Source organism: Chrysoperla carnea, chromosome 2 (genome assembly GCF_905475395.1).
Source record: "Chrysoperla carnea chromosome 2, inChrCarn1.1, whole genome shotgun sequence".
In the NCBI taxonomy this organism is placed as follows: domain Eukaryota; kingdom Metazoa; phylum Arthropoda; class Insecta; order Neuroptera; family Chrysopidae; genus Chrysoperla; species Chrysoperla carnea.
The window spans coordinates 71,504,387-71,520,960 of NC_058338.1; positions in this window are offsets into that span (position 1 = coordinate 71,504,387).

A 16,574-nucleotide genomic window follows, 5' to 3' on the forward strand; every position below is an offset into this window, starting at 1 on the left:
TACAAAAGCTTATAAAAAACTAACCTTCCTTATTATAAATAACATTAGTGAATAAGTATTTGATATGATATTGTTATTATACCTAGAATGAAGGGCCATTAAAATGATGAATGGTGAATTCTAACAAAATATTCCTATACATAATTTAAATTGAGAGCATTCTTTTCTAACGTATCGTTTTCTATATTGTATGTATGGATTCGAACACATCTAATCCAACTATTCGAACCTACATATGAATAACAACTTTAATGCGAATATTTGATTGTTATAAAAGGTCTGCTCTGACTTGCTCGTTGCTAAATTGATCAACGTTAATCCAGGGATCGGCAAAATGGATATTTCTATTCGGAAATCAAAAATTTCAATATATGCTCGTACAACTGTGTACAAAAGGGAAACTACATGTTGCGACAGTCCTTAATTCAAATTTAAAAGATTTCGACACCAATGATAAAGCTCAAATGCCTTAGTTGCTGAACAATGTACATACGTCTAAATGAATTTAGGAATGAATTTTCGTTAAAAACTCAATCTCGATTTTTTCGTGATCACAATCCTGCTTTTATTTTCAACTACTAAATAATAACAATTAAATAAAACCATAATTTCAAGAATATAAATAGTTAATTGTTTAAATACTCAAATTTAAGCCATTGTTTTCTCCCATCAAAAGATAAACCAAAACGAGTAACCTGATTATTCCAAAACTTTTCCGATTGATTGTTACCATTATTCAATTCAAATAGGATAATAGACGGTTGGAGAAAAGCAGATTGGGTAAAGACTAGCAAATGGTAAGTATTGTGTTTGCAGCCAAATTTGAGAGGAACTATGCTAACATTAAGATATTTCCAGCATGAAAGCACTTCGACAGATATGGTCAATTTTTTTCACAGATTCGGAATAATGTTGGCTATGATATCCCTACGTTGAAAAATTCACTGTCCTAACAGCTATTTTTTAAGATATTAAGTCCGATCTCGTGTTTTAAACGGTCAAAATTTCTGAAACTTTGGGATTTAATAGCAAACCATATTCTCAGTCTGTGAAAAAAATTTCGGTTGGGATAAATGGGATAAATCGTAGGAACTGCAAATACCATGTTCTATGAAGGAAAACTGTGGAAAATCTTTACAAAACTGCAACGTCAGTGTTGTTCATCTTATCACCATATTTATTATAACCAAATCTAAGCAAGATAACGCAAACTTTAGGGATTGGGAAAATAACGAAATTCACGTGATGGTCGAAACTAAACGCAAAAATTTTAGCAAGAAGTCAACTTGCATGGTGAAATTTCCTGCCATTTGTGTCATTCAAAACACTTACGTTTGAAACTCAACCCAGTCAAAATGTTTTGTTATTTATTATTGATTATAGTTTTATATCCAAGTTAATTATTTCAATTTACAGATTATGAAATTTTAGCATCCTATTAAATGCATACAGATTACAAAAAATGTATTCGATTGGTTCATTTTAAATGAATTATAGTGTATTAGGATGGTTGCTATAGCATACCTATGATATGATGTTGTACCTATGTAGATGTTTGGATGTTCAAGTTATGGATAGTTGAATTTTGTTTGGTCGTTTTCCATTCATGTAATAGTAGAGATTATGGTAAAATATTTCTTTACCTGAGGTAAAGAATATTCCACTTATTTTGTTTGGTATGTTATTGAAAGCGCATCAAAATACTATACAAGATGTAGAATTACCAAGGCAAAAAGTTTATTCAAGACTAGCATATATAGATCGGTATTCAGTTTAAAAAATTTGTCGGGACTCGGACTTGAATTTCTTCGATATCAATAGCTGAGATTCCTTCAAACAACATAGTAAGATCGTGAAAGATTTGGATGTCTCATTTCATCTGTCTGAGTTAGGGTGGTTCCATAATGTATTCCAACATTAACTGGAAGGAAGAAAAATCGAAGACTTGATACCAATCCTTTTTTGGAGCAACTCACGATGTCCGTTTCTGTACTTTTGATTGACAGAATACTTCAAAAATATTTCTAATACACAGAAAATTGTATTTCCCTGAAAACCAGGTTCTTATATTAACTCTTTTGCCGCTTCCTAATGGTTTCTAAAATTATATCTATAAATTCTATGTAAATTTCATTCATCTAACATAATACAGCCACCAAAACCGTGGCTGCGCCGAAAAAATGAAACCGAAAAATTCAATAAGTTCACTATCCACGCGGAAACTGGGAAATGTTTTTCCATTCAAAATTTATAAACAGAGTACGGATTTGTATTCATTTAAGGGCGGGTGGGGGTGTCATGTGCAATGTAGCAAATAAAAGATTATGAAAATCATATTCCCGATTCTTTTTAAAAATCGCCAATTTTTGAAGAATTTTCCGTTTTTATATCAAGGTTTACCAATTTTCGTCCCGAATTGGTAGCACATGAAAGTTGATGATACGAAGAAAATTTTGGTATAGATGTTAAGAAGATCATTTAATGAGGCCATTTCCGTTTGTCCGTATGTCCATCTGTTTGTCCGTCAACATGATAATTCAAAAACGTAATGAGATATCGAACATTTTTATGGCAAGCTCAGGGTCGTAGGACCATTTCATGTAAATCGTAAAAGATAGAACAAATGTTTGAATGTAGAAGTTGTTCTTTATAAAAAAATTAACAAAGTTTTTGAAACATTTTTTCGCAAATTTCATTGTTTTTCCATAATAACGGAAATTAGGACAAAACTTTGGTGTCAATTTTCTCTAAAACTATCAAAGATAAAGAGTTGAAAATTTGAAGGTAGCTTCAACTAGTGGTCTTGATAAAGAAGACAAAAATGATAAAAAACATAAAATTACTTTCGAAAATTTTTGAAAGCAAAACATATTGCGGCCATATTTGTGAAAGCTTTTTTAACTCTTTCTAATTTATTAAAAATAATGCAAGCAGTGACATCCAAAACTTTCTATACAGAGTATTTCAACAATTAACTCAGTCAATTGCTCGTATTCTCTTTTTATTTATATACTTAGTGAACCTATTTAAAAAGTAATTCAATCTTTTTATTTGCTAAATAGACGTTAATGTAGAAAGTAGCTATGATTGTTTTCAGAAATTAGAATAACTGATGTGAATGATATCCAGAACAGAATCACCACTCTTTTCGATCTAAATACCGGACTAATAAACATATACTAACATAATATATATGTCTGTATTGCTTCTGTATTCTATTTTATCAATTTACTTATCGACATTTTCTATCAGCGCTTTGTGAATAATAAATTTTAATAAAGTGCTTTTTTCTATTGAAAACTATGTTTTTTTCTTCTTTTCAACTATTTTTATAGGAAAAAAATCAGACGACTGTGAGAGCACTCACTCATTATTGAAATCTATATTACTTGGAATCTATACCGTTTGCAGGCAATTCAATAAACTGTCTATGAAAATGTCATTTTGTAAAATATAGAAAATGTTTTTTGATCTTCTTAACCAGATTTTACTTTCGGTATAAAAGTTGCAGATATTTTTCTAGCACGTTGACACGATTTAATTGATCTTTCAAAAAAAAAAATAATTTAAAAAAATATATATAATATCGAAATAAAATTTATTTTTAGGTAAGTATTTTAGATTTGTTAATTTAAACATATTTTAGTCAAATAATGAAGAACACTTAAGGAGATGCTCCCGTCCATAAATTAATTCCTTAAAATGTGTAGAATGCTGTAAAATGGTTTTTAAAATTCGTAATCTTTATAAAGATGCAGCAGCTAGAAGAAACAAATGTTGGCAAATTCAGATGAGTACTTGAAAACCCATTTTTCTCAAAACTGTCTTTTCAACAATGTCTTTCTTCATAATTCGAGAACGGTCAAACCTATTTACTTGAAATTTGTAATGTAGGCTCAGCGTATGTAAACGTACAATAGAATCATCTAAAAGTTTCGTATACTCCTTTTTGTTTCGTTACGAAAACAAAAATCATGACATTTGCATTTTTTTCAGCAGTATGCCAAAAACCCTAATTTTTAATATTTTCACCTGATTCTGAATCAATCGATATATTTGTACTTCTAAATTTAAATACCGTTTTTTTTCCAGCCAATCAGTCGACTTTGCAGTAGTACATCTTCCGTTCCAATGAAGATTTGTTTTATATAACCAAACCTTAAAGGTCTATCATATCATTGTTCGTCAAAAACAATTCCCAAAAATGCTTTAAAAATAAATCGTCACACTTAACAGTCAATTTTGCTAAACAAAGAAAACAGTTGAATAAATGTGGTGAAAGCGCAAACAAATCAATAATACACAGCCACTAGAGAAATTTGAAAATCTCTAAAGGAGGCCTTAACCTTCGATTAATGAAGGGTTCTTGTTTTTGTTTTTATGAGTAAACATTTCATTTATTTTTCTTTTTTTTTCTTAACTTTTTGTAATTATTTGATGAAGAAAGTGTAAATATAATTCACCCTATTAGCTCAGTTGGTTTTGGCGTAATCAATTCCGTCCGCAGTATGCTTGGGGTAGTGGGTAATTTAATAGTTGTGATGGGCTGGTGCATGGTATATGCATGAAGGAGGTACTCAGAGGCTGCCTCTGAAATTGAAAAGCTGATAAATGAAATTATCAGCAGAAAGGTGTTGAAACACATATATAATATCACAATGGGCTTTATAGCCTAAGTGTGTCCTTCGTGAACAGCTAATATAACCTAACTAAAATTTTAAAATTCTTATTTACCTAGGGTTGATTTACATGAGTGTTAATTTTTTTAGTTTTGCCAGAGTACTAGCATCGACAGCATATTACGTATAAAAAGAGAAGAAAGTTGGCGAGTGATGAAAAGTAGATTAACTATTCATTAAAAAAATGCATTTTCAATTCTTACTAAAAAAAGAGCCCAAAATATTTAGAAAATAATTTTAATTTTAATTATAGTGAAAAAATCTCTATTTTATAATTTTGAAAAAATTTAATGTCAAATTATTTATAGAACATAAATTGTGAAATAATAGTATGAAATAAAATAATTACATTTTATTATTTTTATTAGTATACCGTGTACATATGACATATATCAAGGCATACTATACAACTTTAGTCCCAAGTTTGAAACGCTTAAAAATATTGATGCTACGAATAAAATTTTGGTGTACGTGTCCATGTAAAGTCTCTCTTTGTTTGTCCATCTGTCTGCTCGTCTGTGAACACGATAACCTAAAAACGAAAAGAGACATCGAAACATAGGTCAATTGGATCATGGGTCGCTAGAATCCATCTTGTAAACCGTTAGAGATAGAACAAAAGTTTAAATGTAGAAAATGTTCCTTATAAACAATTAAATAACTTTTGCTTGAAACATTTTTTAGTAAATATCATTATTTACTAGTGGGGGCGCAAATTAGTTCAGATCAAATATTTATGTACACATATTTTGTATTGCAGTATCCATGTTTTGTATATTTGTGTTTGTTTATGGCTATTAACATCAGTTTTAACGTACGGATGTCAATGATTAGCAATAAACTGGATATCTGCCAGAGAAGAATGGAACGCTGTATAATCAATATTACCCGGAGAGATAAAATTGGATCAGGACAGGACACATTTTACGATATCGATGGGAAAACCGAATTATATTCTGTACACCAAGAATGAATAGTAGAAATTGTGGGAGACAACGTAAGAGATGGTCGAATGAGTTTAAAAACTACGGTGGAAACACATGGTCAAGAATTGCTACTGACAGACAAGCCTGGAGAAACGCATTAGACATTCTACCCTTATTGTGATTACATTCACATTTTGAAAGGAGAGGCCGTTGCCCATTTACTGGGATCAGGGCTTATTATTATTGTCATGTACACCGAGGAATTGAGAAGAATGATCCTCTTATCACTTTGTGTGTAAGAGTGACTACCTTTCTTTACTAACATGACGTATAAAAACAGACGATTGGGTCATCAACACAGTCTATACATGGTATTTCAACCATTAACTCAGTCAATTGTTTGTTTTCACTGGTTTTTTATTAAATTTATTAGTTATCATACATCAAATTGAATATGGTACTCCGTAGCTCGTAAAAATCTCGTAGATTTTATGAATTTATGTATGAAAAATTGAATGATTAAATAGTCGCGTAACAAACAAATCCTACATAACATTGACGTCATAAATATTAATTAAAATTTTTATGATTGTAATTATAAATCATGAAAATATTATAAATATTATTTATATATCCATGGATGATATAAGCAAAGTCACCTGTTTGTTCTATAATTTTACTGACCTAGTTTGGGTAGCTTTGTAAATGATTTTACAGTGGTGCCTTTCAACAAAAAATGAAAAAAACAAGTGAAAACAAACAATTGACTGAGTTAATTGTTGGAATATCATGTATAAACAGTGTTGATGACGCAATCGTTTGTTTTTTGTCACATAAGTAAAAAAAGATATCCACTTTTAAATAGACACACACATAACTGATATTCTGATATTATTACATACAAATTGATAAGGAACATTTTTTACATTTAAACTTTTGTTCTTTCTCTAACGGTTTACAAGATGGGCTCTACGGACCCAAGGCCCAATTGACCTGTATGGCTCATTTCCGAACTCGACCTCACTTTTTACGTACGCTATAAAAATTTCAGCTTGATATCTCTTTACGTTTTTGAGTTAACGTGTTGACAGACAGACGGACAGACGGGCAGACGGACGGGCGGACACCCATACCAAACTTTTTTTCGTAGCATCAAAATTTCTAAGCGTTACAAACTTGTGACTATACTTAATATACTATGTATATTTCATATATACATGGTTCTTCTGAACTTTCTCAAATAAAACCTGCAAATTTCTACAAGGAAAGTTTGAATTTTAAGAAAGTTTGTTGTAAGAATGATTATTATAAGTGTTAGAAGTAAGATGTTCATAAATGTTAAACTGTCTTAATCCTTCCAAAGAAGGTAGGTGGAGGGACATGTTCGGTAGCGTTGGCACTCACATGGAAGTCAGGGACCTATTGTGATCCCCCCTGTGCGTTTCATACTTTTTTCGTTGATAACTCCCACTCTCAAATTATTTTAAGAACCACATGCGTGACAGTAGGAATCAAATGCTTAAACAATCGTTTTATTTATTTGGGATACCTTCATTTATACTATTTAGATATTTTTGAGCATTTATACTCTATTTACTTATTTGAATTTACTCCTCAATCTGATATAAAATTTGTTTATTTGTACGGAGTCTCTTCGTTTCCCGTAAGTTTCGCTTTGACTTTTTATTTAATTTAATAAGTTACGGACTTCCAAAACTTCTTTCCATTTTTCTTACGACTTCCCTTTTTCAAAACAAAAATTTCTATATTCAATAAATTTAATAAATTCATCGGTCAAGCCTTATACTTTTTCTTATTACTAATATCACCTTTTACAATCTCCAAAAGGCAGTAAAATCTTAGGTAGAACTTTACCTTAATTATGAACTTACGATGTATATCCAAGTAAAATTATTTTTGACTAGCTTTATACCCACCCGCTTTGCTGGGCTTTAAAAACCACCGTATTATAGTCTCCACCTCTCTTACTCTTACTTTTACCTTATCCATAATACACGAAATGTGGGTAGGGATTGCTTTACACAGGTAAAATATATGTAATGTTATAAAGTCTTGATTGATCGAGTGAATCAGAAAAAGTGGCCATGAATTGTATTTAGAAATAAATTCCATGAACTACAGTTCAGACAGAAATCTTTAATTTATGGTTAAAAAAATAATGCGCATATGTGTCATAGACTAAATATAAATGTTTTTGTAATATATTTTTATAAACTATAGCTCATGTGTGTTATTCTAATGTATGAGCTATGTTATTGTTAAGTTTCATTCAAATCCATTCATTAATTTTTGCGTGAAAGCGTAACAAACTCAAAAACAAACAAACAAATAAACAAATAACCTTACTTTCACATAAAGAATATATAGGGAGAGGGATAAGTGTTTTAATAACGACATAATTAACTTAAATTTGGTAGCCTTGAACCTTTGGTGACCTTAACCTTCACTAGTTTATTTAAATAAACAATTTTATATATATTAATTAAATATTACATTGAAAAACATTATATATATTTAAGACATAATTTAGGGTTGATCGAATCATACACTGCAATTCTACAGTACACCCTAAATTTTGTTTGATACCAATTAAAAATTTAATCTGCTAACTAATTATTTAATTTTAGATTGTATCTTACATCACTGTTAATCGGATTATATAATTATTTAAATACTAAAAACAATAAACAATCGCCTTTTGACTCTACTAAACTTAACGGCGGACGAAAATTTTCGTGACGTTTTTATTTTTATACCATGTATATAAAATATATCAAGGTATACTAAGTTTAGAACCAAGTTTGTAACGCATAAAAATATTGATTCAACGAACAAAATTTTGGTATAAGTGGTCATAAAATCACCTGATTAGGTGATTTTTGGTTGCCCGTCTACCGGTCTGTCCGTCTGACAACACGATAACTCAATAACGAAAAAATGTATCAAGTTGAAAAAGTAAAGGCGAGTTTGTAAATGAGAAACATAGGTTAATTGGGTCTTGCTTACCGTTTGAGATAGAACAAAAACTAACATGTAAGGAATGTTTCTTATAAAAAATAAACAACTTTTGTTTGAAACATTTTTTCGAAAACATCAATGTTTACCCGTGAGAGCGCAAATAAAGTTCAAACATTGGATAGTTTGTATTAAATGGGAATTTCAGTTATTTGTGTGTGGCTTGTCTATCTCTCTTTACTAAAATGACATAAAAAAACAAACGATTCCGTAATCAATACTGGCTAGACATGGTATTTCAACAATATACTCAGTCAATTGTTTGTTTTCACTTGTTTTAATTAACATATTCACACACAAGCGTGAGGTTTGTTTTAATTTTAACATAATGTACGAGATTTAATTTGTAATAGTAGAAGTTTTTTTCATTTCTGTAGAAGGCGGTGCCAAATTTTTCAAAACATTTTTACAAATTTTGTAACGGAAAATTACATTTTGTTACAAATTATACAACGGAAATTTTGTTCAAAAAATTATATCTTACGCACGCAATTAATAAAATATCAAAAATTCAAATTTTTATCTATGTTACGTATTCCCTTAATGTCCGGTCAACCTTAATATACCTTAGTAAGATATCCTTGAAGTTCTTTACTGGTAATAGTTGTTACAACCCTAATAAAAATACACTAAATAATATTGCATGCATACAAGTGGAACAATTCACCCAAAAAGCTTCACTTTTAGAATGGTACACAAGGGTGTTGTTAGTACTAACTACCCACACACATACACACTCATACACATATCGTGTTGATATGGATCACTGGTTCATATCCCATCACTGGTACTATTTTCTGCTGGTTCTCTATTCAGTTAGTACCTATACGATTCTACTTTTATCACTTCATAACATCTATTTGTAGTTAGAATACAGAAAGCTACCGTAGAGCTTTCTTGTACGGTAATGTTCAATAAAAATGGTCCACTTGATGAGTAAAGCAGGTGGAAATACTCTTCTACTGCTAATGGTTTGGTTTTTCCAACATAGTTTGATTTTTGCAAAGAGAGGTACATGTACCACAAAAATAAAAAGACACGTACCATAAAAATACCAAAATTATTTTTATTTGGTGATTGGATAGGTACATAGATTCTAAGATATGGTAAGAGTTTGCTCTTACATATGAAAATGCTGAAATATAAAGGTGCACGAAGTAATAAATCGAACTTCAAAGTATGATTTTATTAATCGGAATCATGATTTATACAAATTATGTTGTTATGGTGAATGCAACGGCACAGCCTTCCTTGTACTATTAATTACTTGAATAATTAATAGCTAACGGAAGGATGTGCTCGATACATCTATCCCCCCCCCCCCTCCCACAAAAAGATAAATAAATATTATGAGAATAATAGATGTGCTCGTTACAATATCATCCAAAATCCTATACGACAACTGGTTTTAAACCCATAAATCAACTTGATTTGTATATATTTTGGTTCCAAATAACCTAATAAACCTTGATGAGTTTTATCAAGTACGGGAATGAAAACTTTCCATTTTTTACTCTCAAGTTCATAAGATCAAATACAACTTCTAATTGTGGCCTAACTTGGTTGCATAATTTCCGAGATATAAATCAGAATTCCATACGAATACTGATTTTTGGAATGGATTTTAAACGAAATCTTTAAGCAATTTTTGAGTTCCAATATTATTATACTTAAAAGTAATGGTGTTATAAGAAATTTCCTTGGGTCAGAACAAAAACGCACCATTGGTCCATACCTTGATTTCCTATTAGGTGTGTTTCATTTAATTTTGATTTACAGGCTGCATGCAACCATAAAAGATTCATATTTGTATTTATAAATAGCTATTAAAAACTTGTTTTTCATGGTCAAACATACAAATATCCATAAAAACTTTTATAACCTATCTAAAAAGGTTTCTATACAAATAACAGTAATAGTAAGAACAAAGGATTCTCCGGGATTCGAAATAAGTGAAATATCTTGCAAATTCATAATTATTAATATTTCTTTTGGTAATGCTAAACGCTCGTGCTTAATCTCAAAATTGGAGCGAAAACCTAAGCTTTGAAGTAAAAATTAAATTAAATAATTTAAAAGTTTTAGTCGATTTTTACATTCAATTTCTATTGAACCAATTCATCTTTCGAAAAAATGTTTTAAACAAACATTCGCGTTCTTATAAAAAACAACTTACAAACTGGAGTTCTTCTACCTGTAACCTGTAACGAAAATTGTATCTGGCCTACCTTAGAATATATTATTAGGGTTAGGGCGTCTTAAAACTTCTGGTTAACCCATCTTTCTAACCCCCCCTCCCTTTGCCCGCCCACTTAACACAACCATTACTCCCAACTCTAGAACCATTAGATCTATGCCTTGAAGCTTCAATCCATTAAAGGCTTACTACTATGCTTGGTCCCGCTTAGTCCGCACGATAGATACTTCCATCTCTTGGACAATAAGATGGCCTTCGGTTTGGCTTAGAACTTCGGCGGTGGAGCTCGCTGCGCTCGCATAAAAATTTCAATTCAAAAAACTTATAATATGCTTTGCCCCGCTAGAAATAAAATTTACCTACATATATTTGTCAAGTAGCTGGGATATTAGTAATAATAAATAAAAATTTCCATCTCACTTTCCCATTTTTTTGAAAATACATAATAATTTAATTAAACTATTCACAAAGATCAGAATGTAAGCTTATGTAATAATTTTAATATCTAAGCAAAGATCAGAATCAATAATATTTTCAGAACCGCAAAAAAACCTTTGTTGACTAGTGTTCTAGATGACTTTTGAAAATTTGATTTCCCATAATTACGGTCTATTCTTTTGAGATTTCTCTAATATATTGGTTGCTAAACGTTCCTGAAATTATTACGAATATTTCAATCATCATAAAATTATTGGAATCGATTAAACCGTTTCTGAGCCTCATTCATAAAGCTGTACATTAAACACGATTTTACAAGCTTCATACGTTTGTTAGGTTAGTATGTAAGGGAACTTTGAATATTATTTTGACCCCTTCAAAACATTGGATTAAATTTGGCATATTTATCAAGGACCAATGACAATAAAGGAGCTCCAGGAATAACAATTTCCATATATGAAAATATATGCTTTTATTGGCGCTCGCACCATATTTATACTGAATTTTGATAAACAAAAAAAAGCGTGGGGTGCTTTTTAAGATATTTTTTAATGGCTTTACTTTTACCAATTTCTGTCTATAAAATATTTACAATTTGAATTAAAAGAAATTATTTTCTTCCATTTAGTTCAGGTAGTTACAAAAGATTGTTTTTTAGTTATTATTGAACTAGCGGGTATTATATTTTATTTTATCCAGCGATAAAATCTAGTATGTTATAAGTTTGAAACAAAGAAAATGTAATATACTAACAAATCATTGAACATTATAAATGTCATTCACTGCATATTCAACAATTTTCCCTTGAAGTATTATTATTATTATAAATAAATATGTATGTATATATGTATATATGTATGTAGTACCTACTTACTATAATACTACTATACTTTACTACATTAGAATATAATCTAGTAATATTTTTAATGGAAGAGCTAGCTGAAGGTACGTATTGTAATACTTATTTGTTTCTGGTTACATACATGTAATTATAGAATTAGAATGACCATCACACACTGTATACAGTATGTCTATGAAATGTTCGGACAGTGTTCTGCCACGTATAGTAATTCCTTGAAATAAGTTTGATTTTCCAAAATTTATCTTAAATATTTCATTAAGAATAAATAATTAACTATTAATTGTTTAAGGGGAGCAATTGCAATCAAAGATTGCATTCAAAGGTTACCCATCTCCTTTTTTTTATGATGATACCAAATGTCACTAGTGAGTATCTTCCTGTTTGTTTAATTAGTAATTTTAAACATTCGTATTTTGCTTACTAGTAAAGATTCTTTAAAACTTCATTTTTCTACTCGTAAAATGAGAATTCTTCATCTAAAGTGATAAAAAAAAAAAATTTAGTCCGATCCCCTGTTGGGAATTCAAATTTTTAATAGTGAATGAGTAACTAATTATTTAAGTGAAGTAGCAATTTTTTTATATATATACTTAAATATTTATATTATACTAGCTGGGAACTACCCGCTTTGCTGGGCAACATCCCCACTTGCACCCCTCCCTCCACATTTCCTTGCGTTGGATAACAGTTTTGTAATGTACACGTCATGCTCTTTTATTTGATACCCCACTTAGGTATATTTGTAAATATTCGATATTTCCTTCCCACTTTCTCGCTACACCTTTCTACCCTCCGAAGGTTAAAACAATTTCTAAATGTAATTTAAAACATTCTGACCAAGTTTTGAACTATTAAAAGCCATAATTGAAAAATATGAATTTTTTATTCATGAACACCCCCGCAACCCCCTTTGTGGGTGGAATTTCGTAAAATCCGTTCTTAGCTGACCTCTACTTGGCAAAAGGAATATTCCTGCCAAATTTCAATTCTCTAGGTCTTATAGTTTCAGAGATATCGTGATGAGTGACTATCTATCTATATCTATAGAAAGTCTCCTATATATATAAGATATAATTATATATAGTCTCCACCTCTCTTGATAACACTTATACGCCCTCCATAACACTCGAAGGGATTTTTTTAAACAGCTTTAATATACGCATAGTTGTTATATAACGTTTATTATATATCAACGCAGGCTGAAACCTAGTTTAGGCTTGTTATCGTAGTTTCATTTGAATAAAAAATAATAAATAATTTTTCCAATACACAGTAGAGCATTGCTTCAATCTTTTAGATTACACCCTGTTTACTAGTCCTAGATGTTTCTTGCTAATCTAATAATTACGGTACAATGAACAACCATCATCATTATATAATTATTATCAGAATAAACCTAACACAGAGAAATGGTACACAGTTGTAAGAGAATATAGTGTCCTAAATTATCAACAACTCACGTGCTATGGTTGCGAATATTATACTGGAAAGAATATTAAAAAAAAAAAAAACTCCAGGTTGTTCTACAACCATACGAACTTGAAATTAAATTAATATCAAATAAATGTTTAAAATAACATTGAAATTAAAGTTTTCTTAAATATGTAGGTTGTTCGCAACCTTTAGGAACTTAATTCTTAAACAATTTTAAGCCGATGAATACAAAGTTAATGACTTTCGTCCCAAGCTCATAACAAATATTTAATATAAGTTTCTTTGTAAATATCTCTAGTGGGCCGTACCAAGCATCCATATACGACCCAAATACTCTTCAGAGAATCACCCCTTATCCAAAATCTTCGAACTATCATTGCCGCGTATACTCGCCAATGTTTGCAGAAGTGAAGCCCTCATTACCACATGTTATTCATGTTTCTTACAATAAAAAAATATATTTTTAATACCCTGTATAAAAGCAATATATATCAAAGTGTACTAAGTTTAGCCTCCAGTTTGTAACGCCTAAAAATATTGATACTACGCACAAAATTTTTTCATAGGTGTTCATTAAATCACCTAATTAGTCCATTTTCGGCTGTCCATCTGTCCGTCTGTGATCACGATAACTCAAAAGCGATATCAAGCTGCAATTTGTATAGCGTGTGCAGGACGTAAAAAATAGGCTAAAATCGTCAATTAGCAACATAAGTCAATAAGGTCTTGTAATCCGTTAGAGATAGAACAAAAGTTTAAGCGTAAAAAATATTCCTTATTAAAAAATAAATAGCTTTTGTTTGAAACATTTTTTCGTAAACGTCACTGTTTATCCAAGAGCAAAATAAAATAAACAGCAACAATTATTTCCTTTGGTAAAGAAAACCTTTTTTAAATACCCGTTCTCTATAGCTCAATATGAGCAAAAAAGTTCATCAAAACGAATATTCTGAAATAATTTATAACTGGTGACAGGGTGAATAACATCACGATGATTCTCGACAGTTGTTGCGGCTTCCACGATCCATTATCTAAAATTTTTCATGGTATTTTCGACCAACCGTAATCATTTCTTTGATCCACCCCATAGGCTAAAAACCAAGTCTACTTATACAAGTAACCATCTTTAATTTAATCTTCTTAAACCACGACTAGTTAATTTTGCACTTGATTAACACCTGGTTTCACAAACATAAGTATTTAATCAGCTGTATCTCGGAATAATAAACTATTATCGACCAATATATCATCTTGTGCTGTAAAATATTATAATGAAACTAATGATTTTATTTTTATAATCTACCTATACTTTCTTTCTCATCTTTCATTTTATTTTTAATTTTTTTATCGTTTATATTATTACTTACTCTATACTACTATCATTCGTTCTAGATTACCTTTATTTTGTTCTAGTAAAGTGATGATGTGTTGATATCTATAAAATATAATAATATAATAGAATAATTCAATTGAAATAATATTATTAGATGTATCCATAATTTAATAAAATAACATACTTTTTTTTACTGTATTTTATTTTATTTATAATAATCATGTTTTATTATTTATTTATTTATTTATTAACCTTTTTATTACTTAATAACTGTATTGAACAAGCAATAATAATAATTTTACATGAAAAATGGTGAAAAGTTTTTATATTACTATGTATGTTTGTCCGGGTGGAAACTTGCAACTAAATTTTGAAGCAGTTATCGTTAACCGATAAATGTGAAATTTTGCATGCACTCTTAGTTTGGATGACAGTGCAAGGAAAGGTGCGTCCTTTTTCCACCGTATTTGATATATATGCGGTTTTTATACTATGCATATATGTAATATGCAAGGTATACTAAGTTTAGTCCCAAGTTTGTAACGCTTAAAAATATTGATGCTATGAATAAAATTTTGGTATAGGTGTTCATAAAATCACCTAATTAGTCCATTTCCGGCTGTCCGTCCGTCCGTCCGTCCGTCTGTGGACACGATAACTCAAAAACGAAAAAAGATATCAACCGTTAGAGATAGAACAAAAGTTTAAATGTAAAAAATGTTCCTTATAAAAAAATAAACAACTTTTGTTTCAAAGATTTTTTCGTAAACGTCACTGTTTACCCGTGAGGGCGCAAATTAGGCGTAAATTGTACACATGTATTATATAAATTGTATATGTATGTCCAATGTGATAGAGTAATCAACACTATTTATGCATGTTATTTCAACAATTAACTCAGTCTATTGTTTGTTTTCACTTGTTAGTCTTAACGTAGTTCCAGCATGGTATTTGCAGTTTCTATGTTAAAGCAATGGTACAATTTTTTTTTCGACAGAATTTAACGAAAAATTAAATTTAAGAATTTAATAATGCTTACTATTAATTCCCAAAGTTTCAGAAATTTTGACCGTTTAAAATGGGAAATAATTATGCCAACGTCCCAATTTCGATCAATTTACGTCAAAATTAATATCTCGAAAGTGAAAATTAATTTCTAAATTTTTTTTTTAGAATTTTATTGTATAAACATTTTTTTCTACTTTTTCTTCAATATATAATAATATCATAAAAAATAGTTGGAGAGACCGGACATTTTACATGCTTTAAATGGGACATGACCCTCAAAATCGCGAACTTTGTCTTTAAATATCTCGCGATCTAAACGGTCAAAAATTATGAAATTTTAGGAATTCATAAATAAAGCTATTATAAACCCGAGAAAAAAAATTCGGCCAAATCTGTCGAAAAGTGATTTCATGCTGGTACTACCTTAAATTAAAAGTTTAAATAAAAAATACTTTTAAAGTACAAGTTTTTAATCTACTAAAAAGTAGAAAGTATTTTTTCTATGAATCACTCATACATGACTTTACGTAATAGCTTGAGGCGCTCAATATAAATTAAAGTTGCAAGATTCCAATTATTTTCTACTTTTTAGTACAATAAGAGTATTTTTTATTTAAATTTGTTTATGATAAAAATAATGATGATTTTTTAAACCAATTTA